This window comes from Sceloporus undulatus, chromosome 4 (assembly GCF_019175285.1).
Source record: "Sceloporus undulatus isolate JIND9_A2432 ecotype Alabama chromosome 4, SceUnd_v1.1, whole genome shotgun sequence".
Taxonomy (NCBI): Eukaryota; Metazoa; Chordata; class Lepidosauria; order Squamata; family Phrynosomatidae; genus Sceloporus; species Sceloporus undulatus.
Window position 1 is genome coordinate 36589877 of NC_056525.1, and position 26688 is coordinate 36616564.

Sequence of the window (26688 nt, forward strand, 5' to 3'; positions counted from 1 at the left end):
ATTCATTTTCACAAAATTTACATCCTAATTGTGGTCATTCTCTTCCCCTTGGCAATGTTTTTGTGTATTCCATTCTACACAGCCACTTGTATAGGGTGTTGTTGGTTTTTACTGTTTTTAATTGTTAATTTTGTATTATTGTCATGCTGATGTTTTAATTGTCTTACTCTTTGATGTACACCACTGTGATCACTGGAATAGTGGTATTGAAATAAAATTTTATTATTATTATTATTATTATTATTATTATTATTTCTTCTTCCCATATCTCTTTCCAAATATTTTGGTTTATTTCTTTTCTTTTATTCTCCATTAATATTTTATACATTTTGCTAGTTAATCCTTTCATACTTTCATTTTCCTCTAATTCTTTTCCTTTCTGAATTATTTGTTCAAATTGCATATATTTTTTTCTTTTCTATATTCTTTTTCTTCCAATTTTTGAACCCTTGTTCTCTTTGCATATAATGAAAACATGACATTTTTATTCCCTGAAGTTTCTCTTTTATATTTTCTCTTCCTATTTTTAATTTTATCCAATTTTCTATTTTATCTATCTTCCTTTCCTTTAATTCCTTATCTAATAAATTTCTTAAATTCTTTGGGAATGACTTTACCACTATTATTGGTTCTAGAGTTCCAAGGTTCCGTCTGTTGCATATCCAGTTTAAAGGATCAGGTTCTAACAGAATCAGCCAGATTCCACCCTAAAAAGAAGCAGATAAAATCCACTCCTCTGGGTGGTAAAAAAGCCACCCCTTCTCCCAGAGAGCCAGCTTTTCCTTCCAAAAAGCTGGCTCTGGGGAAAGTGAAATCTAAACAACATGCCCCCAAGTGGGAGAGAAGCCAGCCAGCATGTAATCACCAGCCTGGCTTCTGTCTGGCTTGGGGGCTTGGTGCGTGTAACGCCAAAAAGGACTAAACAGGCCATCATTTCCCCCTCAGTCTCCCCATTTTCTTTCTTCTGAAATCCATGAGGCAATAGGCAGTTCCAAACAACAAACCAGAACAGAACTATGCGATAAAAAATTGAATGCATTAATCAATGCTTTTTCCAGGTGAAACCATTTCCACTATCACTTACATCCTACTACACATATTATATATTTCCCTATCCTACTACTAGGAGTAATGGTGAGTTTACTTACAGCCCTTTGGTAATTTTTTCCAAGTTCTGCAGAACTGCTGATAGATTTTTTTACAAGAAGAATCCTCATGAGTTGTGATGCTGGTACTCCATCCCTGCTTTACACAAAATGGTACAATACACTGTTGCTCTTCATTTTTTTTTTTTTTTTGGTTCATTGATATTAACCAAATACAACACACATGCAAACGTCCCAGTGTGAAGAGAGCCCTGACACCAGCTGGGAATAAGGGGAGATAGAAGCCCAGGTTTTGAATCCATCTTGTAAACTACATGTTTTTCTCCTTCTCTGTTGTTTACTCTTAGTTTTGTTTATTATTGCAATTCCTTGAGACATTGGGGCTCTACAGACCATTCACCATTGGAGCTCTACAGACCACCACCTCACACCGCAGCCCCAATCCGGCCTTTTGAGGGTGCAAAAAAGGAGCAGCAAAAAGCAGCTCCTTTTTGCGTCCTCAAAAAGGCGCCATAGCCATGGTGGCATCGCTATATGGCACACCTTTGGCGCTGTGTCATCTGGATGCAGCACCAGAGGTGTGCCATGATGCCACATGCCATCTGGAGTGATGTGCAGCATCAGGGCACCCCGAGGGGGAGGAGTCAGGGGGCATCATCAGGACGCTGTGCCCTGACTCTGCCCCTAGGCCGGCTTTTCACTCTGCTTTGTAAAGGCCCATCATCTGGTATTCTAAGACCTGACAACTCTAGTGACACCTGATATGGGGCCCAAAGGGTACATTGCCTAGGTCCCCTCAAAGCCAATGCCAAAATAATGAGCAAATATTTCACATTTCATTTTGAAAGCTGATGTATCAAGCACACTTACCTGGGCTTATACACCATCTCTACCATGAGATTTACCTTTAACAACATTGTGCTATAAATTTTCTTAAGAGCAATGTATTTTGTATGAAATTTGCATGATCCATTTGTATACATCAGTTCCTGCAATAGAGAATCTACCATATTCACAGATAACACAGAAAGGCTTTCATCTTCTTAGTAGCAGCTCTGTTTCTACTCCATCACTAAGAACTGTTAACTTCTGAAAATAGATAATGACTTCTAAAAACATCTTTTATACTCTTCTGGCATGACACATTCATCACAAGTCATACCATGCTAGGACATTTTCAATATTAATTTTTCTCTCTGCTATTATAGATTCATTTAGCAGGGATCTTTTACATTATGTACACCTACTTCAAGATACTGTGCATGGGGGGAAATGTATTATCCCCCCAAATGCATTACCATCTACACATAGTGTTTCTAGCTATCTCATTTTCTTCAAATTGAATTTGATGCAGAAACACCAATAAGAGACTGTCTTTAGCTTGCAATTGTACTTCTATAAAATGAAATATTCCATAGCAACACCTTCTGGCTTGTGATCAAGATAACAATATCCTTGAAATATAATGTGCTAGGAAGTTGCAATTAAGGTAGATACCAACCTGGCTGCCAGAGGGAGAACTATTTGGAAGCAGAGCTCAGCAATGTAAGTAATTACAGCAGCCTGAGATAAAGAATCAGGAATCTATACCAATGTTATTGCTGTTGTTCCTGTTAGCATCAATGTTTCTTCACATATTATCTAATTAACTACAGGACTTTACCTCCAGAAAATGTAGGGTAGATCAGATGGCTTTTGAAATGGATTAGGCCAAAGGTAGGGTATCTGTGAAGACCTCCAGCTGTTGCTGGACTACCATGCTCATCATCTACTGGCAGCAGAGCCAATAGGCAGAGAAGATAGGAGTTGCAATCAGCAAGCTCTGGGGGCCACATTTTCCCTAGCCAAGGATTAGACATGCAAGATGTATAAAGTTTAAATTATCAAAGTTTTTTAAAACATACTGTTCTGGTGAATGTTTGATGCCAGAGGAGCAATGAATGGCACAGTTAATATAATGCCTCTCCAGGCCTCTCAATCCCTAGAACCTCCTATCTAATTAATGGAAGTAAAATATTGGACTTGATGGACCCTGGTCTTATACAGCAAGGCTCCTCTTTATGTTATTACCAGTACAACATATTAATGGCAAGAAACGAGTTCCTGTTCTGCTTCTTCCTTGCCAACTTGATTAGTCCACTAGAGAGATCCACTACTATTTGTCACATTTCACACCAAAAGTAACATTTTGGGATATCTATTTAGGGTACAACTATATATAACCTAAAACACAATTGCTGAATGACCCAAATTGGCACCAGTCAGTACCATCAATTACAACTCTTTTATGGTTCTATCATAGCAAGACTCTTCTACAGAATTCCAGGGCCCCGGTAAGAATGAGAAAGGGGCCTAGAAATGTATCCAGGCTGACATGTTCTCTTGCAGGGGTTGGTGTTCCTTTTCCTCATCAGTGCCCAAAGATCACAACATCTGACTTACTGAACAGTCTCTGAAGCCCCATATATGTCCATTCCTTGTTTTTTGAGGAGCAGACAGGATCACAAAAGTGTCTCTGCCAGACACTAAATAAAGATATCACTGCTGAGATCTGCCAGGGTTCTTGGAAGTCTCAGGACATAGCAGATGCTCTGAAATCCTGCCCACTTTCCATGAAACAAGGAATGGCTGTGAGGTGAACATCAGAAGCTGTACAGTAAATCAGGGAACAGTACATTGCACAGTCTGGTATAGGTGCACAAGTGGGCCTACTACACTATGATGAGACATTCAAAATTGCATCCACTGTAAGAGAGGTCTAACTGGACTGCAAGAAATGCCAGGTATTCAAACTGAGTTTGGGAAAGAGGCACTAGAAATCACATTGTAAACATACAGTTGATAATGGAATACACCAAAAAACTCCAACAGAAAATCAGCATGTGCTTTATCGATTACAGCAGAACAAGACTGTAAAGATCATGAAAAGCTCTAAAAAAATGGGTGTGCTACAACATTTGATTGTCTTGATGTGTAACCTATACTCAGGACAAGAGGCTACTGTTAGAACAGAATATGGAGAAGTAAACTTGCACAGGGGGTCAGGCAAGGTTGCATCTTATCATCATATTTGTTAAACTTTTATGCCAAAAATATCATACACAAAGCAGGATTGGAGTCAGTTTTAAGTGTTTTAAGACATGTAGATAACACCATACAACTAGCAGAAAATAGCAAAGGTCTGGAACAATTGCTGAAGAAAGTTAAGGAAAAAAGTGCTAAGGCAGATTTAATACTGAACATTAAGAAAACAAAAATAATGACCAGAAAAGATTGCATAACTTCCAGAGAAGATTGCATGACCCGAGAAGATTTCATAACATCAACTTTTGTACTCTGAACTCAGTATGCAGCAATTGAAGTAAAATGGGAACATGCAGACAAGTAGGAGTAGAGAGAAACCAGGTCCCGATCTAGATGGGCCTAAAGTGCGCCCTCGTCATGTGCTAGGGGTTGGCAGTGAGTGGGCGCACTGCCCATACATGCCCCACCCCTAGTAGGTGAGGAGGGTTTCATAATGGCGGTGCCCTGTTCACACGGGCACCGCCATTTTGACGTGATAGACGCCTAGCGTCTGCAGGTCCTGGTTTCATTGTGAAGCCATGAGTGTGCCATTGGTGCACTGCGGCATCACAATGGTGCCGCAGAAAGAACCCACTTTTTACGGGTTCTTTTTGCTGTACGAGAGAGCCGTGCGGTTTGTCCGCTACGGCTCCCTCACGCAGCATACCAAGGTGTGGATAGACCACCCTTTTTGGGCGGTCTGTATCCCGCTTAGGACATTTTAAAGCAGCTCAAAATGTGAGATGACAGAGGATGAATTGGGATTGATTTTGCCAAATCAGAACAAGTGGAGATCATGTAACTGTATAGTGTAGAGATATCCAGATTCCCCTGGTAGTCTTTTTTCAAAGAAAAGCCACATAAGGAGCGGAAAATATGAAGCAAAGAAAAAACAGGAGGAAATAAACTGTGTATTCTAAATAGTTTGAATTCTTTATGAAGGAGGGGGGATTTTGAGCTAGTTAACTACCTCATCCCATCTCCATTTCAAATTGCCTCCTATTGAAAAAGTTTTATCAAGAGGGAAGGCAAGATTTCCAGAATTCAGTTGCATGTTTTTAATGTACTTTTTCACACAGGAGGCAAGCATCATTAAAACGTGATTAAATCATGCCAATAGAGCAATTGGGGGGGAAGATTATCACACACCCTCATTCGTGTCGCCTGTTCCTGTCTCATGTGTAAATTGTAATGCATGCAACAACTCCCGTTATTACCAAAAGACATGTCCACAGTTTACGCATGGGAGACAAACAGGAAAAGAGCCCAGGTTGTGATACTCTTCCCCCTGATCATGCTGTTAGCACAATTTAATCACGATTTAATTATGCTTGCCTCCTCCATGTGAAAGAGCCCAATGTAACATCTACTTTGATCCTCTTACTCTGACAGACAGAAATAATGCATTCTTTTTGTTTATGGCTTTTTTTCCCATTCACTTCATGAGGGATGGGGAGGAAGCAATCAATACATACTGCTCTGAGACTAATGCACCCATGGCTAAAAGCTATCATTTATATGTCTGGAAAACAACTTGCTTTCTATTTGGTGTGGGTGCCTTTTTACTGTCTTAGTAGGGAATATGGGTTGTCAGCAGTAAGCTAAATGGCACATAAGCTTCATCAAGCAAATGGAGAAAGGGATAATTATTGAAATAATATCAGTGCCTGTCCCAGGAACAGAAGCAATGATGGTTTATTACTTAAATTGTCAGTCAGAAAATGTGGAAACCAGACAATTCCTGCAGTATGTATCAGTGTTGTCCAGTAACTAAATCACTTATTTTCAGAGCATGGAAAGTTAAGGCCTGCAAAATTGAGGGCCAGAATTTTTTTTTTAATGTATGCTGTTTTTATAGGAATTTGACATTCCAAATCAAAAAATTACCTCAGATTTGCTCCATCATATAAAGTTTTTTTTACAACTTGCTTTGGTGTTTTTACATTGTAATGTGTGACTGAATATAGTGAAAAATTACCACATGAAATCTATTTTGTGGCCAGTTCTGAATATATTTATTTACAAAAACTACAAAACTTAGTTATGTACATCTGAACCTCATTCAAAGGGCTTAGTACTGTAATCCCTTTTTCTTTTGCCAGTGAAGCTGTATCTTTTGTTTTCCTTTATACCTTGCTTCCTGATTTTCATGATGCATCTTTTAACAATAATCCCCATTCATCTTAACATACACCAGCCTTGGTATCTCTTTTCCATCTCCTTTATGTCTTGGGGGGTGAAACAGACTGTCCCTTTGGAACAGCCTGCTACTTCCCCTTTCAGAGCCAGATCGAGGCCGCAGCAATTACATGTCGTGGCCCTGGTCTGGCATTTCCACGGCACAAAAAGGAGCCACAAAAAGGAGCTCTTTTTTATACTGTGGAAAGAGCTCCTTTGCCACTGCCATGGCACCTTCTGGCACTCCTTTTGGTGCTGCGTCATCTGGACACAGTGCCAAAGGAGTGCCATGATGCCACACGTCATGCGGTCAGGCTCACAGCATGACAGCAGTATGAGGATAGCATCAGCCCATGCATCATGTGGACGCCATGCCCCCACTCTGACCTGAGGCTGGCATATAACATGTCTGTACAGCCTCTTGATCCTCACTTACTGTACCTGGGTTTTCTGGGAAAAATTCAAAGTGAACATTTAACATATGAATTTTAATACTTATTGGGCAACCCAATAAATTTTTACAGCATGTTTTCAACAATAAGTGCATAGCCAGGGTCCTTATTATTCTCAAGAAATTTAGTAATCAGATTTTTGAAAGACCTTAACAAACTGTTTTATAAACCCAGTTTTATATGAAGAGGTGCCAGAAGTATTTCTTTGGGTTGACTAGATTGTTACATAAAGTATTATTTCTTCCAGAGATCTTCTTTCCAATCAGATCTCTTCCGGCAGGCCTTTCCAGACACCATCCGCCCGGGTCCTGATGCCCTCATTCCTCCGGGGCGCCCTCTCAGTGATGGTCGAGGATCAACAGAGGGATATCAGGGTTTTAATTGCTGTTTTTAGCTGATGTTGTGTTTTCTAATAGTTATACGGTTAATATTGTCTTAAGGGGGGAGGGATAAAGTGTTTTTAATTGTATATTTATATTTTTACACTGGTTGTCATCGCCCGGATTGGTTTGGGCCAAGGGCGGTATATAAATAAATAAATATTATTATTATTATTATTATTATTATTATTATTATTATTATTATTATTATTATTATGTTTCTCTGATGTTTCCCGAACACAAATTCCCCACAAATGGATCAAAGCTTTTCTGGACTGATGACACATCCACCGCTAGCCATAATTCATAACCTAGAATCATAGAATCATGGAGTTGGAAGAGACCTCAAGGGCCAACCTCCTGCCATGAAGAAACACATAATCTAAGCAACCTCCACAGATTGCCATCTGTTTAAAGACCCCCAGAGAATGAGAGTCCACCACACTCTGAGGCAGTGTATTCCACTGTTGAACAGCTCTGACTGTCAGGAAGTTCTTCCCAATGTTGTGGTAGAGTTTCATTTCCTGTAGTTTCAGTCCATTGCTTTGGGTTCTGTTTTCTGGAGCTGCAGAAAACAAACTTGATCCATCTTTAGTACAACATCTCTTCAAATATTTAAACAGGGCTATTATATCACATCTTAAACCTTTCTTCTCCAGGATAAACATACCCAGCTCACTAAGGTGCTCTTCATATGGCATGGTTTCCAGATGTTTTATCAATTTGATCACCCTCCTCTGGATGCACTCCAACTTGTCAACATCCTTTTTTAATTCTGGTGCTCAGAACTTTACATAGTATTTCCAAGGGAGGTCTGACCAAAACAGGTATAGACACTATATTTCTATTCATGCAGCCTAGAATTGTCTTGGCTTTTTTAGGTGTTTCATCACACTGTTGTCTCATGTTTAACTTGTGGTCTACTAGGAGTCCTAGATCTCTTTCATGTGTACTATTGTCAAGCCAGGTGTACCTCACCCTATATCTGTGCATTTCATAGATTACTTCCTTTAGATTATTGCAAGTACTCAGAACACAACAAGAGTTTCCAGTTTATCCTGCCAAGATTAAGAAAGAGGTTAAAGTCTTCTAATATACTTTTAAACACTTTAATACACTGAATGAAACACAAAAATCTGTTCAAAAACACTAAAAGAAATTACAGTGGAACATCATTGTCCACACTTAATCAAAGCTGAGTAATTGTCAGAACCAGAATGTAAAATTTGGATTCTTCCATAAATGTTGATGTATAATTTGGATTCTTCCATATCTGCAGTTGGAGAAATATGGAAGAATCTGAATGTAATCATATAATGTAGGGAAAATGGTAGTGGTGTTATATATTAGAAAAAGAGGTTGAGTGAGGTCTGCTGAAGTTGATGGTGGAAGGGTTAATTCACTGAGTGAAAGGAATGTGGAGGGAAAGGGCTTAATTATGAATTTAATTAGATTATGATGTTTTTATTTTCTTTGATTGTTATTGTATATGTTTATGGATTTTGTTTGCTTAAGTATTGGTCAGGAGATTGGGAAGGGATTATTTTGTATCTTATTTTAATTTTTGTATTGTATTTTCCCTACTGCTGTTAGCCGCCAGGATTCCTCATGATTGGGCAGGATACAAATAAATTATATTATTATTATTATTATTATTATTATTAAAGGAATGTTTACTATAGCAACCACACAAACCTTGCAGTTTACAGCCTTGAAGGAGCTGTGACTCCCTCACCCAAATGCACCCTCACCCCACTCTGAGGGGATAGCTGAGTATTGGAAATGTTTTGGTTGAAGTTAATTTTAATGTATGTTATTTAGTGAGATTGTTTGACTGAGTTCATTTGTAATTTGTTTTGGTTTAATGGTGGTAGCAGCAGGTGGGAATTATCACACTGTTGTGGGGAAGTTTGGCAGGAACTTGTTGGCCATTCTGTGGTTCTTAAAACAGCATATATGGTGGTGGGGGGGGAGAGAAATGGGGTAAGGATTCAATTAACTTGTCAATTATGGTTTTAGCAGGAATAAAATAACCAATAAGTTTTGTTGTGGGGTTGGATGTTAGCTGGGGGTATAAAATGGTAAAGTTGTTACTGTTACTTAGATCTGACTATAATGCCACGAGCTGTTCCTTTTATGCAATCTCTTTCTTTCAATAAAGTTTTTAGTTCTGAAATATGACTTTGTTGATGAAGTCTTTGCTAGGGTTGTTACATGACCGTAATACAAATATCAAATTAGGTTTTTGTTGTGTTTTTTTTTAAAGTGTTTCTTATGTGGCATTTTTATTATGTTTTTTTTTAATTCAGCACCCCTAAATCTGTTAAAAACAGCTCCAATATTGAAAAAGGTTTTGGTTACATTTTTTTAAAAAAAAACAAACTCTTTTTCTGGTTGGTTTTGAAGAGAAAATAAAATAGTTCCTTTTGGTTGCTTAAAAACAAAACAGTTGAACACCTCAAGCCACTGCCCTATAGTAAAAAAAAACAACACCACACAACCTTCTCCCTCTAGGTTATCATTATGCCAGTACTAAAAACAGAGCATAAGCCAGCAAAATGAGCCAGGACTTGAACCATCTGGTCTCCCTCCTTCATTGTTTAGTGAGGCCATACTAGGGATGTTCTTAAATTATTTGTTCCTGATTAGTGGAATGACTAATTTAATCTATTTTCTCCCCCTTTGAAAATACCTTGAGAAACTGAGCAAGTTTTGAATACATTCTTGCAGAAAGGAGAAAATCTCTGCCAACCTAATGCATCCAAGTAGTGTCTGGGGGGAAAGTGGGAGTCAGCCAAGGAGCATCACTGGTTATGCTCCAATAGCCAGCACACAGTAATGGTATTATATTATCTTCTGGGATACCCAGAGGACCCACCAGAGGTTCTGGACAATGCCTTCTTCATTGTTTGCCAGCTACCAGGACAATTACATAGCCAGCAATGAACCTCAGCTGCACTGCTCTTTCTATGGCCACTACTGTGTTGGGTGGAGAGTCAAAAAGATGAATCTGAGTTGGAAGTGGGAGTAGCCCTCCCAATCTATTTGGAAAGGGGGTTTCCCAGGTATTTTGAGGTGTCCTGAAAATTGAAAAGCCTTTTTTTTTCTTCCCCTCCCAGTCTTGAATATTCTTTCTATACTTAGGCACACTGGCACTTAATAGCAAAAGGAACCTGTAAAAGGAACTTTTATAAGTACAGTTACCACACAAACCACCAGAAAGAATGCATATTTTTCAACTGTCCTAATTTGGCAAGAACAACCCCTGATTAATCTGTCATCCCACTTTTTGAGCTACTTTAAAAATGTCCCAATTTCTCATTCTCCTTAGCTTACTTCAGTTGCTACAGAGTTCAAAGTGAAAAGGTAATTTGGACTGTATTAAGTAAGCAGCAGGGAGAGAAGAAGAATGGTGAAGTTTTGCTTTTCCTCAGGCAAAGGAAACTGCTGCAGCCTCTCCTAGCTTGTGTGTTCTTCCTCATTAATAACATTTTGTCATCTTGCCCTCACTCTAATGTTGCTTGGCTTCATATGTCTGGGAAGAAATGACACTTCAGATGAATAAAGATTAGCAACTTCCACTACCACTTAACACAGAAATTTGGGGCTCATCAGAAAAAGTGTTATGAATCAGAAGTAAAATGAAAAACTAGCCCCAGCTATATTTATATCTCTATTCATGTAGTTTCATGCACATATGTGCAGATCATAGCAGCAGCTGGTTAGGAAGCTGGTAACCTTCCTAACTGAAAAAAAAGTATCATACAGCATTGAAAATAAGAGTCTGAAGAGGCATTTTCACACTTCCAAAGATGCAGGTCTTAATATATATTCACCTTCTTCCTCCACTTCCACCACTGCTGCATCCTAGCTACTGAACCAAGTTTGCCTCCAGCACCACAATACTAGTAAACACTCAGCCAAGGTAATATAAGCTTAGACCTCAATCAGTTTTGGCAGAGTTTGGTGGATCCACATTCAGCTCTAAAATTGTAATAAATTCAAAGTTTTGGAGTCAGCAGTAGCAGCAGGATTTGGAAATTATTTATTTGTTAATCCAATGTTCAGATGTCACCACATGACCTTCTTTATGGGCCCATTCTCCAAAACACCATGGAGGCCTGTCCCAGGCTATATCTACACTGCAAAATTATTGCAGTTTTGATGCCACATTAACTGCTATGGCTCAAATGTGATAGAATTCTGGGGTCTGTAGTTTTGCCTTCTCTGCACAGGAGCTCTCCTGTAACAACAGGCTACAGTTCCCAGGATTCCACAGGATGGAGCCATGACAGTTAAAGTAATGTTGAAATGTTAATTCTGCAGTGAGGCAGCAGCCCCAGTCTATAACTGTGGTCTGCCTTTGCCTTTAAAGAGTTACAGGCAATTGTAATAGGTTAGTTACTTTGTCTTTCAATAGATGTTCTTCTTGGGTGAAATCGATTGTAGAACAAATGGTGGCGGTGCTGTTGCTGGTGCTTGTGGTATTAATGAAACCAAGGATGAGCAGAGCCCAAGCCTACTAGAAGAGGAACAGATTGTTGGAGCTTACCAGTTGCAAACGGCTTTTGAAGGAAGACAAATGTCAGGGATTACTCACCTGTGGCTCACTTGTTGAGGACTAATATCATCCATGGGTTCACTTCTGGAAGCCGTACTTGAGATACAGGAGCCCTGGTGGCGCAGTGGTTAAATGCCTGTACTGCAGCCATTTACTCGAAACCACAAGGTTGAAAGTTCAAAACCAGCAAAAGGGCCCAGGCTTGCATCCTTCCGAGGTCGCTAAAATGAGTACCCAGACTGTTGGGGGCAAATTAGCTTACTTGCGAATTAGCTTACTTGCTGTTCACCACTATGATCTTTGGAATAGCGGTATATAAATAAAACAAATTATTATTATTTATTATTATACAGACAATTTGAAAACAAGCATGAGCATTTTAATAATTTACCCAGAAACACACACAGTAGGTGGAGGGCTTTGAGAATGTGTTTACAGCATCAAATAGAAAAGTCCATGCATAGCAGATGACATGTTGTAAGTCCAGTCTTCTGCACCACTGTGAATGACCTGGCCAGGTGCTGTTGGGTGATTATGAAATTTCACCTTTCCTCGCAGTAGAGGAGGTACACCAGTGACAGTAAGAGAGTTGAAATAGAGACTGATACAGCCACAGTGTCAACTGAAAGTAGAAGTCCCTGCCATCAGCAGTGACTAAAGATAGATTTGGTTGACCTTAGTTGTCTGTCAGTTACTTTTTTTGTAAGCAGTGACTTCCTCCAAAATGCAATTTCATTTTTAAAAAAAGTCTGTCTTTTTTTTTACAGGTGGTTGTGTTTGGCTTCATTTTTTTTAAGCAGAAAGAAAGTATTAATTACATCCTGTCAAGATCTGGAGAGAAGAATTCAATATTATCTTTTACTGTGACTAAGAAATGAACCTAGGCTTGCTTCCAAACTCCGGCGGCATCAGCAGCCCCTGACTTTGACATGCCGAGGAAGATAATAACTTTCATCACATACTAATTGTCTTGTTAACATGGATTGTGCAGCCAGCCAAATAAATGTCATTCTTATTTATTTATATATTTTCATGAGGAAAAGCATAAATCTTGATGTTGGAAATGCATCATGTTTTTTTTTTCTCTCTGTGTTTTTTCAACCTTGTCTGCATTTGCAGCCTAATATAAAATCTGCATTATAAATCAAAATAAACAAAACAATGTACTGGGGTTGTTGTTGTTTTCTCTCATGAGATTCCAAATGGAAGGTGAATTCAAAAACTGACGGGTCTGATTCTCTGCATTCTATATTTTGCCACTTGGCTTGCATTAGTGCACACAGCATGTGAGCTGCTTTAATAAATCAGGAGGTTAATACTATCAACCAGCATTTGAGCAACCAAAACAAATGTTCAAGGTCCAAGTGCAGCCAAATGATACAACACACAGCTTTAAAGCAACATCCAATGCTAGCACCTAAGGATGCTGTACTGGAAGGGAACACTTTCTCCGAACAAATCTTTACAGTTCCTTCTGTATTAGTTGAAACCTACAGAAAGGATCACAGACCTGCATAAGAACTATTTCATTTTACATATTTATGAATGTATAGACAGCTGCCTAAAGCTATATTCTTTCTCACAGCAACTTGCATGTAATATCATAGAAACATTGATGTTTGGAGTGTAAACTTGTTATCTATCATCCTTAGGACACATTTTGTTTATCACCTCAGACTCCCTGCTGTCAAACAAAAAGTCTCAAATGCATTTGTTTTGTCCAAGTGGGAAGACCCCATACTGAGGATGCAAATTCATTCTTCTATGCAAGAATGAGTAATTTTACCATTTTTTTTCCTGACTCCAAAAAAGTTATTAAAAACTAAAGTTTTCAAAGACTGTTCACAGTTCACGATTTATTTGTGCAAAAAATCCACACGTGCAGAAAACAACATTTTCTGAACAGAAATAATATTTTCTGCATAGATAACACTCTTTTCTGTGCAAGACAAAAGAAAGCAAAACAAACCCTACCTGCCTTTCTCACACAAACTACAAAAATTGTCTGTCCAGGATTCTCCTCACCGAGGTTTCCCAACAGTCAAGAAACCCATTTTTCAATCATTTTTTAGTATTTTGAATATTATTGCTTTGAATATTCTTTCAATATTCCTTATCAACTCTTCAAATGTTGATATAGATTGCACTATTGCAGTTTTGCACCATCATCAGTCTGGGAACTTTGGCACTGGAAGGATCTATAGAACATTCTCATCTTACATGACTTTCTGCACTGGATGCCACTCCTAGAGCCACACGAGATCAATAGGCCAAACAATTCTCAAACCCAGTATAAAAGTAAGTACCAAACATGCTGTTCCAGTTATGTAAGAACTTTAAGCACACTGGCAATAGAGGGAAAAGTATAAAAACAAGGCTCATCTATATGGGAGTACCACCACTGACCTTCATTTAGATTATTTTGCACTGAATACACACTTCGATGTGTTTATTATCATCATTGTGAATGTAGAGAGATCTTGTAGCACCTTTGAGACTAACTGAAAGAAAAGTTGGCAGCATTAGCTTTCATATACTTACGTCTACTTCCTAAGATGCATTTGAGAAAGTAGACAAGTCTACAAAAGCTCACACTGCCAACTTCTTTCTTTCAGTTACTCTTAAAGGTGCTACACGATCTCTCTTCATACTGATTCTACAGACTAACACAGCTATATCTTTGAATTCCATCATTGTGAAGCCTTCCCATACTACTCTAGACCCCTCAGAATGAAGGCTGCTCTCATTATAGTTCATGTCACAGGAACCTAAAGGAGGACAGATCTGGTCAGTATGTCTATGTGAATCATGGAAAGGCTCACAGTTATTGTAAAGGCTCAGGGGGTTGCAGTGTGCCTTGAAGACAGAGAAGATCAGTTTTGATAAATTCTCCATGGAGATTTTCTCCTTCACGAGGTCTTAGCCTCCACCTCTCCCAATTTAGCAGCAACAGTCCAAAATAATCTTCCATTCCACTTTTTCAACTGCTTTCAAAATGCCCTAGTTTTTCTCTTCCTCCTCCACTTTCCTTCTTTATCCACAGCCTGCTACAGTTGCTGCGATCTGTTTAAAGTGCAAAAGTAGTTTGCATTCAATTAACTCAACAGGGGGGAGGAGAGGGGGCATAATTTTGTCCTTTTCAGTAGGATCAGGCAGAAGTAAAATATTACAGCCTCTCCTAGCTTGTACTGTATCTTCTTTCTCGTTAATAACCTTTGCCACCTGGACCATATTCTGATGTTGATTGGGCACACATGTCTTGATTTTCACCCATGAAATGTTGAAAGGTATGTTAACAGCTCTTCTTGATGGAAGAACTGAACCTGAACAAAAGACACATAGACATTTGTTTAAAGAAAATAGATTTATATGTGTTGTCCCTTCAGAAAATGTCATACAGTAAACATAGGATCCTAGTATTCTCTGGAACTGTAGCATAAGGAACTTTGTGTCTCTTTTGGTCATCTGGCAAGTTCTGTTCACATCCCTACGTAGTAGGCAATGGCCACTCCTTGATTGTGATTCATGAAGACATTTCTGCAGGGAATAGGAAAGAGGGCAAATTCTTTGAAGTTCCTCTGCACCTCTGGGTGCTTTTCAAACATTCACTTTTGTTGAGCTAATAATAAAACTAGAAAGTGAGTGCCTTTTCAAGGTACTGTTCAAGCATGTAAAGAAGGGGAACGGACTTACCATTAAAAGTACATTGGAGTCAAGAGAACAGCAAAGCTTACTGATCTTTTTTTCTTCCCTTGAACTTTTAAATTCAGAGTGAAGCCACTGTTGCTGATGTTTTCCACATATGTTGTGGCTCCCTGTCCCAAATCATATGAAATAGATCTCTCATTCTTCCTTTTTTGTTAGCAGCTTCTATTTCTCTGCACTGATTGTTTGAAAAAAAAAATCTCTTTGTTCTTATGCACTAATCATTGGACAGCAGCATTCATGGTTCTGATTTGTTCCTGTCTCCCTTTGCTTTAACTGCTTGAAGTGTTTCATCTGTCACCCATTGTTTCTGTATACTGCTACACTGTCTCAAGTTAACATTTTCTCTTAATGTCTTCACCAGATGTACTTTTAGGATTTTATATCATCCTCACTCATATTTTTATTCTGATTTTAATGATAAAGTCCAGCAATAAAGCTTTCTTTCCTATGAAAAATGTCTACTTTCAGAAGTTTAAAGACTTTAAACAGTTTAAAGAGGGCAATTTAAATTTGCTACTGTCCCAAACCCATACTTTTAAAAGTGAACACTACTGCAGTCATTTCTAATGTTATTGAGATATTCTTCTGTTGTCAGATCATTTGGGTATCCATCTAGAAATTGCTGAGGGACAAAGGGGACATCTTGCAAAAAAAGAACATCTAAACTTGAAAGAAGATAGCAAAATTATGAAACCTGGTAAATGTTCATCAGTGGTTTCCAGTAATATAGCCCCTGCATAAAATCCTGCTTGAAAGACTACAATGAGCATAAGCAGAAAGCAGAATGGCACCGTCTATTCTACATTTTAGAATGTTGCCCTCCTTTGCTCCCTAGATTCTCAAACAGCGATTGAGTAAAGTGTGGTCCTCCAAAGGATTTTGGCCCACTATATACATCATTTCTCATTACTGGCTCCACTGGTTAGGGCTGATGTAAACTATAATCTAACAATGCATACAGGGCACCCCTATTCTAGTAGTACTGATGTTCAAAGTTAGTTATATACCTTGTTATGGGTTTATTTTGATTGCCATTAATGTTTGCAGCATTTTAGTGCTATCCCAATTTGTTCTTGATCAATGTCACATAACAAAGTATCGTAACATACTGCTGCTTGGTTCTCAATCACATGGAACTATTGAACTGCTCGGGTCAGTTCTGTATGGCAGTTCAGGCACAATTTTATGGAAAGACACAATTAATACAAGCCCTGTAGTTTCAATTAACTCTTCTTTGCAATGGCACAGACTTGGAAAATACTCTTAATAGATCTCTTCCACTACAGTGCACAAATTCTATTGCAATTACTCCACCAATTATTGAAAGTTAGCAGAGTGAGGCAGCCTTCTCACAACACTTTCAATTGTGATTTGAAGAACTGTCTGTTATTATCTTGTTGGTTCATGTGCTGAGAATCTAAACATGGTTATACAAAGTACAGCTATTTCTCCCACAGTCTAACTGTTTTTAGTTTCTACCTGCATTCCAGGTGTTAGTGAGATGTAAAGCCATTCTACCCATTGAAACAATATGTTGTACAAATATCTATATTGATGTATGTGTTCAGAAACAATGATTTAGCTTTGCTAGACCTTTCCTGGCTATTATTATTATTATTATTATTATTATTATTATTATTATTATTATTTGAAAACCCTTTTGGTTTAAACTGTTGTAAGCACTTTCCATGTTTATTCAAGTTCCCAAATGCCAGTAAAGTGCCAGTTAAGGACCACATTTGTAAGGTACATGCTACTCAGGCAATATGAATATGGCATTGTATCCCTTTATTTTTGTCATTTCAAATTTCAACAATATGTTTGTAGTGAATGGCTGTCTGGCAAAGTGGTGGATCTAAGTCCTACATTTCTCTGTTCCCTGGAATAAACACATGCAACTGAAGCTACCATTCCATGTTGCACTTACCAAACTGGATGCTAATATTATGCAAAGAAAATGACACAGAATGAATGTTATACTGTCTCATGTTATTATCAGTCTAGTCCAGTACTTTCTACTTTGATAGGCAGCATCTGCTTGAGTTCTTTAGTTGAGGTCTTTCCCATCACCTGTCTCTTTTAACTTGTAATGTCAGACCTGAGGCTTTTTGCATGCAAAATATGTGCTATACTACTAAACTGTAGCCTATCCACAATTAGAAGCTTAATTAATTGAATAATGTTTCTTTAATCAGCTCTTCAGCTAGGGGGGCAGGGGTAGGAACAGATGAATAATTAAGAAATAGCCTGATGCTTGCTGAATATTTCTCTTTGGAAGCCATATTCTTCCAAGTCCTCCCTCCTTTATTAAAAACAAATTCCAGGCATGGCGATAGGTGGTGTTGAGTGATTTGTGGGTTAGGACATCAGACACCTAGCTGATTGATGTGTTTATATCATGGAGTTCATAATATTCGTAGACACTCTTTAAAACAAAGACTTCATAAAAGCAGAAACAGTGCAGTGAAAAGAAAAGAAAAAGAAAAAGAAAAGCATGTTTTCTTTCAATAATAATATTCAAATGTTCTTTCCCTGTCAATGGGAAAAAAGCAGATTCTCTAAGGCCGGGTACCTTGAAAGACATAACAAGTGCTCCTGGAACCCTGACAAAGGAGCACACCAACCAGTGTAGCCAGTCTTCAGACTAGACAAATTATTCCCACCCTTTGGTCCTTCAGATGTCCTAGCTAACATAAGTCCCATTATTTCTGACTGTTAGCCAAGTTGACTGGGGCTTCTATGATCTGAAGTCCAAAACCAATTGAAGACCAAAGATTGGGAACAACTAGACTAGACTTTCCTCCAAATCCCAAAATATATTTTCAATGTTAATTTTACAGATTTTGTGGCATTTTTCCTATTGATAATTGTTTCCCATTCTGTAGGGACAAACTTTGCACACAGTCAAACACTCTTGTATAGTTTGGGGCTTCCTTCAATACAGGGAGGCTAGGAGGGCACAGTGGCATACCTAGTGTATTTGATATCCATGTGGATAATTTTTAATATCCCCTCCTCTCTTCTACAGCCAGTTCTGGGTCTGGTAGAGCTGCTGGGAGAGCAAAGAAGGCAGGTTGACTCTCTGCCAGCAGACTCACCAGACCCCGAAGGCAGCCCAATCCACCAGTGGCTGTAGCCCAGTCCACCCGTAGCTGGGTTGCTTGGAACAACTTCCAAGCAGGAGAGAGAGGAGACTCGCTTTCCAACCTGGCCAGCAGAGTGACCAGACTTGGAAAGTAGATCCTTCCCACCAGTGGCCACTGGTTGGAGCCGACTGCTGCTACCACCCTGCAGCTTTTTTTGGATCTGGTGGAGCTGTAGCAGGAGAGAGAGGAGATTTAATGTAAATCAAAGGCTTTCATGGCCGGCATCCATAGTTTTTTGGGGTTTTTCGGGCTATGTGGCCATGTCTAGCAGAGTTTCTTTCTGACGTTTCGCAGCCAAAGTGCTGGTGAAACATCAGAAAGAAACTCTGCTAGAACATGGCCACATAGCCCGAAAACCCACAAAAAACTAGAGGAGATTCACTTTCCTGCCTGGCCAATAGAACCCACCAAAGCCCCTTCCACCGCGCACCAGGTGACCCCTCTCTAAGGTGGCACCCATTGCGTCTATCCCTCTCCACATACTCTCACAACACCACTGGGGAGGCAAGCTCCGGCTCCATGGGTCTCCAGATCTGAACAAGATGTTTCGGATGTAGTTGTGGCAGTTCTTCCATCTCAACTCTACACTATCTACAAATGGGTCTCATGCATACATAGACCACCACACACGAGTTCTTTTGTCACCCTTTATCTGAGGAGCTCAGTATTATCTGAGGAGACTCACAGCGTGCTAAGTATCAGCCTTAAGTCAAACTGAACATTACAAACAAAAGGGAACAAACTACCTGTTTTGGAATTGTGCTTTTGAATGTGTGTTGTATTTTTTTCTCCGACCAATTACAAAATGGTAAAGAAAACATAATTGTAAGAAGAATGGGGTATTGCAGAACCATGAGTAGGATAATATTTTAAAGAGACATTAGCACCTAATAAACAAAAAGCACAATTTATATATATATATATAATTATTATATATATATATATATATCCTTTGATAATGGCCTTCCCACTACCAAAGGTTGTGTGGAAAAGCAGTACTACTTAAGTATGGGAGCAATTTTCAGCAAAAGCAGTTGTGGGGGAAGATATGCTGAGTCCATCCCAACCCATCAGTGCCCTTTTTAATTTACTATCACTCCCACACAGAAAGAAACATGGAGGATATTTGGAAAATATGGGGAATGGCTTAGAGCAAGAATGGGCAACAGTGGTCCTCCACATATTTTTGGACTCCAACTCCCATAATCCCCAAAGCTCCCATTAGCTATTCTGCGCAGGCCATATGGAAATTGAACCATAACAACTTAGAGGGCCACTTTTGCAAGAAAATAGCAAAGGCTAAACAGTTTTTCTCTGTTGAAAATTGCTTCCTTCCAAACCTGCTTTTTTTTTCTCTACATGCTACAGCTGTTTAATTCACATATTTGCATGTAATGGGTAGTTTGGCCTGAAATTATGCAAATCATGGACCAATGTTTCTATAAAGGTGCAGTTCCAAAACAGAATAGTAAATGTGGATTGGTATAAGAAACATCCAACTGTTCCAGTCCTAGCTTCTGTATGTGTGTGTGTTTTGGGGCCTGAGAACAGCCCCCTGCTCTCTTTTCACTAGCAAACAAAACTTTTATTTAAACAGGTCTTCAGCTCTTAACTGCTGCTGGCACTTGGATCTTTTAATGGGGCGTGCTGTATTTTTTCTCTTGCAATCAGGGACGTAGCTAGGATTTTAGGAAGGGGGGGGCAGACTAAGTGCCACCATTTAATGGGCTTGGTGCGGTGGCGCAGCAGCACGCCCCCTTCATTTTTCTACTGGAAGGGGGGGCCGGACCCCAAGAACCCCCCCCCTTGGCTACATCCCTGTTGCAATGTTTAAATGTGTTTAAATTAGACTTTTTAATGGAATCATTTAATTTTTTTAAAAAACTTTTTGTTATTCACTATATTTTGTGCTAATCCATTTTGTAAACCACATTTGGGCTCCCAGCCATGAAAAAGCAGGATATAACTGAATGAATATGTAAATAAATAAATAAATTCAAGAGCAAGATACTCAATGGATTTCTCTGTGAATGAAAACAGCATCCTACCAATGCTAACCCTTGAAGCCTACCCTGCATTTCTGACCCAAGGATGAGACTGGGAGAGGAATTGACAGCTCTGATGACTGTATGGCATATCCCTAGCTGTGGAGATAACAGAAGTTATGGCACCCTTAAAAACAAATTGTTCTGTCACCTGTTTTATTTGCCATTAGGAGCTTATCGGCATTTCAGAAAAGCATTCTCAAACTTCAAAGGTTTGGGCAGGAAATTATTTTGACGGATGATTGTCATGATTGCTTTACATGACATTTGTAGGCAACTATTTCATATTAATCAATATGAAACAGCTACAAAAGAATCCAAAATGAGCTACTTTGTACTGTACAATATGTACCATAAGAGTAATAAGAAATATTGAACAAGAAATGGCTACTTGATTAGACATAGACCTGATTCCTCTCTATGGAGTGCTGCAAAGTGGCTTTCTTGTCAGTGGGTAAATCTATTCCAGGTTTTATTCCATACTTGAAAAGAGTTATAATCCAAGGAAATGAACTTCTTCCCCAAAATGGGGTCAGCACCTCAGATAGGCTCCTTTAAGTTTGGACTAAAACCTAAACAGATTCATTGCTCCACAGACAGGGAAAACACCAGCTATCACACCACTGTGGATTTCTGCTACTGTTGTTAACTGCCTTCGAATTGACTTCAATTACTGTTGACCCCATGAATGAGACATCTCCAAGACCCCCTGTCCTCATTCACTCTGCATAGTTCCTTCAGGCTCATGGCTTCAGGCTCATTGCTTAATCTTCATTAGACATGTAAACTGTCTAATGCTTATCATTATGTCTAAAATGGGGAAATTCTGGTTACTTTAAACTATGGCTAACCACAGTTAACCACAGTTTTATCCTGTTTACTTTCTACAAACCACAATGTGAAGTAACCTAGGGATCCCTACTTAGTTTAAACAGAAAGTAATGCTTCCAGTGTCTTCTTTGTGATTTCACAAAACGGGAGGAGTGGGGAGAGATTGCATGAACCTAACATTAAATTTTGGTATTAAATCTTTGCTTAGCATTATTTCCAAACTGATAACAGTGCTTTAGGTTCCCTCTCCTATCTGGGAAATTCAGAGATGACTATCATCTAGACTCCATCAAGCTGATCATCCAAACTTTTGTCTTTTATATAAGTCTATTATATAAATTATTTAGTTCAGATAGGTCCTGCATCCAGGTACCTTAATAGGAACTGTAAGATATGCTTCTCTACATTTGTGGGCCCAGACATTACACCGTAGCATTCTTCCTCTGCCTAAATAATATCCACTCAGTCTGATTCAGCATCTTGATTTCTATTCAAGCCATTTCTCCAGTATATTTATCTCTTTGTACCATTTTATGTTGTCTGCTTTCTGCCTAGCTGTGATCCTTCTTCAGCAATGTTAGATGCAAATCAGCAAACACATAAAGCTGTAAAAAGTGGAAATAAATAATTTACACCAGGTTCCTAACCAGCTATGTTTATCATTTAATATCCTCCAACTCTTTACTGTAATTGTCTTCTGTACAATTTCATTCAAATGATATGCATCAATCTCTCCCTCCCACGCCATAATGATACTACAGCTTTCATGAGCATGCTCAAATGCAATAAATAATTGCAAATTACAGCAGTCTTCAGTTATCTGACCCATGCTGACTCTTCATTAATAATACTGCAATCCAGACATGACTTGTCATATGATTTTTTTTTTATTTTTTTTTATTTTATTTTTTTTTTTTTGGCAGCAGCTCTGTGGTGTAGGTATAGCTGTCACACAAATTTTCTGACAAAGTTAAAGTGTAAGGTAAAGAATTTTCAATTTATAATATAGAGAGCTACTACAACTTAGTTCTGTGCCATCATGATGCAGACATGTCTTACATATTTGTTAGACAGGCATCTAATGCTGATTATTAGTGGCAACATGTCTGTGCTAATGTTGATATTTGAAAGCAGTGGATGCAGAAGGGAAAATGTGGCTTGGTTCAGACAAATGGACCATCATTTTCATCTCCTGTAGTGACAACAACAACTTTAGTGAATTGTTGGAGCAGTCTTCCTCACCCATACCCTCACCTTCCTTATTACAACTAGGGTGGACACGTGTCCAACCTTACAAGAATAGTCTTCTGTTTAAACAGCTGCTCAGAAGATTATCCTTCCAAGACAGAGCCATAGCAGAGTTGCTAGGTCAGTGGCATTGTATTCCATGAAATGTCCGAGCAAAAGCTCAAAGTCAGTGGGTGAGCAGTCATGGGCTGGGCCTTTGTTATATCATAGGGTGGACCTTTTCATATTACAAAAGTGGATCAATGGATTGAGAATCAAGATAGATCTGTTTGTGAGTTAGCTGGTTGGGCAAATGGTCATGAAAGCAGTGCACCCAGAATTTGGGTAAAACTCAGCTAACCAGGAAACATTGCAACTTGTAGCCATTTTTTAATGGCCAGGCAGATAGCAGATGGCAATAAGTGTCTTATAGTTGCCTATGGCTCACAGCCATACATACAGACCAAATTATATGGCAGGGGGTTTAAGCTTTGTCCTGTTGCTTGGGATTGTTCATTAGTTGCATTACTCTCTCATGGGGATTTTCGGCCCATTACAGATGGGCGTGGCGGTGGCGGTACTAGGGTTAGGGAGCGCGCACCATGCAGACACTCCCTTACCCTAGTACATACGTCAAAATGGTGGCACCCTGTCTACATGGGCACCGCCATTTCGACGCGATGGACACTTAGCATCCACACAACATGGCACGCTTCTAATGTCATGAGTGTGCCATTGGCTCACTCGGGCATCCCAAGCGCGATGCAAAAGAACCCACTTTTTGCGGGTTCTTTTTTTGCTGGCAGGAAACCGCATGGTTTATCCGCTGCGGCTTCCCGCCGGTGGAAAAGGAGGGGCCGGCAGACCACCCTTTTTGGGCGGTCTGTATCCCATCATTGTTTCCCAGGCCCTATGCTAGTTACTATACTGGGCTTTTGCATCAAGAAAATTTCACCTCCTTCCTTGCATCACCTCGCAAGTGCATACCAGTCACTAGTTCCTTCCCTTCACTTATGGCTATACATTGACATTGCACAGGTACAAAACACAAACAAATGTATTTTTCCTCAGCCAGAGACAGTGGCGTCCCTATGGTTGGTGTCACCTAGTGCCATAGCTCATAGTATCAACCCCCACCCCCATTGACTTCCTCCCATTTAACACCATACAGAATCCTAAGTAATGCTTTGTTGCACTTATACTACTCATAAATCATAATTCTTTTATACCACTGAATATAATGCTAATAGTTGTGATAGAAACAACTAGAAAAATTAAAATTATACTTTCAAATTGCAATATAATATGCAGAATCTAATTGTGTTTACATAAACATAGTAAAACATAAGTTTAAATGTGATGTTTTTAAAAGAAAAAAATTAAAGAATAAAACAATTAAAAATTCAATTTTAAAAAATATTTTAAAACAATTTCAAATTTTGAAATTTGAAATTTTAATTTTAAAAAATTCTGGAGTCTCGTCTTTCTCCTTCCACTGAATTTCACTCCACTCCCATGCTCTCTTAAAGCATTTTAAAGGGAAGCAGATGAATACCGCAGCCTGTTTCTGACCAAAGGTAGGTGTTTGAGGACCAGTGGTGTCACACACACCCCAATTAGTGTGTCACCTGGTACAGTCTGCACCCCCCCCCCCAGTTATGCCACTGGCCAGAGAACCTTGATGCTCTCTGGGAATGGATGCAGATGTGTTGTTGCTATTGTGTGCCCTCAAGTTGTTTCCAATTCTTGGTGATCCTAATGCCAATCTATCATGGGGCTTTCTTGGCAAGATTTTTTCAGTGTTGGTTTGCCATTGCCTTAGAGAAATGTGGCTTGCCCAAGGTTGCCCAGTGGTTTCCATGGCCAAACTGGGAATTGAACTCTGGTCTCCAGAGTTGTAGTTCAACCCTCAAACCACTATGCTATACTGGCTCTCATATGTTTGCTCAGATTTTGAAGCCATCTCACAAACCAAAATCAAAGTTTCTGCCCTTCTCCCTTGCCATTCACCCAGAGATTTTGTCTTCCCATCTGGACACCTGGCAAAATACAGCAAATCCCCAAACTTTCAGTGGGCGTTCTGAGCCCTGACAGCAATAAAAGATGGGAAAGCAGGGTTCTTAAAGTTGCCCATTCACAATTAGCAACTGGACAGTGGACAAAGTAGCAGACATAGAGATTGCTTGGTCATATTCCTGGGCCAGCCCTACCATTAGATGGCTTCCACAAGGAACAGGTATTGGGCATCATATACAAGAAAGAAATTGTTTGTTGAAAGAGGTGCTTATGCATTATGATAGGAAGAGGTGCCTGTGTATTGTCTGACTACTGTTAAAATAAGGTTAACTGCAATCAAATCAATTTTGATTTATAGGAACACTATGAAAGAGATAGCTCCAAGTCATCCTGTCCTCAACAGCCTTGCTCTGGTCTTGCAGACTCAGGGCCATGGCTTTCCTGATTTTCTTCTTTTCCTACTGATTTCTACCTTGCCAAGTATTGTTGTCTTTTCTAGTGAAAAACATGTCTTCTTGTGATATGGTCAAAGTATGACAGTTTCAATTTAGTTGTCTTGGCTTCTAGATAATGTTCAGACTTGATTTGTACTAGAACTCAATTATTTGTCTTTTTAACAATCCACAGTATCCAGAGAACTCTTCTTCAGCATCACATTTTAAATGAGTTTATTCTCTTCCTTCAACTTCCTTCATGGTCCAACTTTCACAACCATACATAGAAGCTGGAAATACAATGGCATAGATCATCCAAACGTTATATCTTTATACTGTGGGATCTTGTCTATAGAGGCCCTTCCAAATGCTAGTCTTTTTCTGATTTCTTGATTGGAGTCTCCATTCCAATTAATGATTGAAGAATGGAAAATCTTTAACTATTTCAATGTTTTCATTGTCTACTTTAAAGGTATGTAAATCATTTGTGGTGCTGTTAATGTTCAGCTGCAAACCTGCCTTTGCAATTACTTCCTTAACTTTCTTCAGTAATCATTACAAGTCTTTTGTATTTTGTGCTAGTAATATGGTGTCATCTGCATAACATAAATTGAAGTTCCTTCCTCCAGTTTTCACGTCTCCTTCCTCCAAGGCTAATCCTGCTTAATGTAGGATATGTATACAGTGGTGCCTCGGGATACGAAATGATCGGGTTACGAAATTTCCGGGATACGAAAAAGTTGGATTGGCAAAAACTGTTTCGGGTTACGAAATATTTTTCGGGTTACGAAATTCATTTCGGCGCGAAATTCAAATGCTGCAAAGTGCAGCTATAGGCTTTCCAGTGCTAACGGAAAAGTGTTTCGGGTTACGAAATTTTCGGGTTACGAAAGGAATGGCGGAACGAATTAATTTCGTAACCCGAGGCACCACTGTAGTGTACACATTAGACAGGTAGAGAAATAAAATGCAGCCTTGCCTGACCCCCTTGTCAATAGAAAAACATTCTATTTCTCTGTATTCTGTCCTTATGGTAGCTTCTTTTCCTGGAATCAAATCACGCATCAGGACAACAACTGTTGTGGCACACCAGTTTCTTTAAGAGTGATCCATAGTTTACCATGATCTACAAAATCAAAGGTTTTGCTATAATCTATAAAATAGAGGCTGAGTTTCTTTTGAAATTCTTTAGTGTACTCCACTATCCAACATATGTTTGCAGTGTGAAGCTTATTGCCTTTCCCTTTTCTGATATCAGCTTGCCTGTCTGGCATTTCCCACTCCATATATGGTGAAACAATGAAGTTTATCGCACCAGGGTTAAAAATGTTCCCCGATGCGTTCTAACATGCACAAGCGGGGCTGCGCACGAAGCGTGACGAGAATGCGATGGGGCCCAGAACCCCATTTTACCGCACAGCGGAACGCTGCCTTTGCCGCCAGGCATTCCCATCGCATTCCCATTGAGTTCCAGAGGGCGCCATTTCTGGGAACTGTTTCAAAGCATCCTCAAAAATGGCGCCCTCTGGAACTCAATGGGA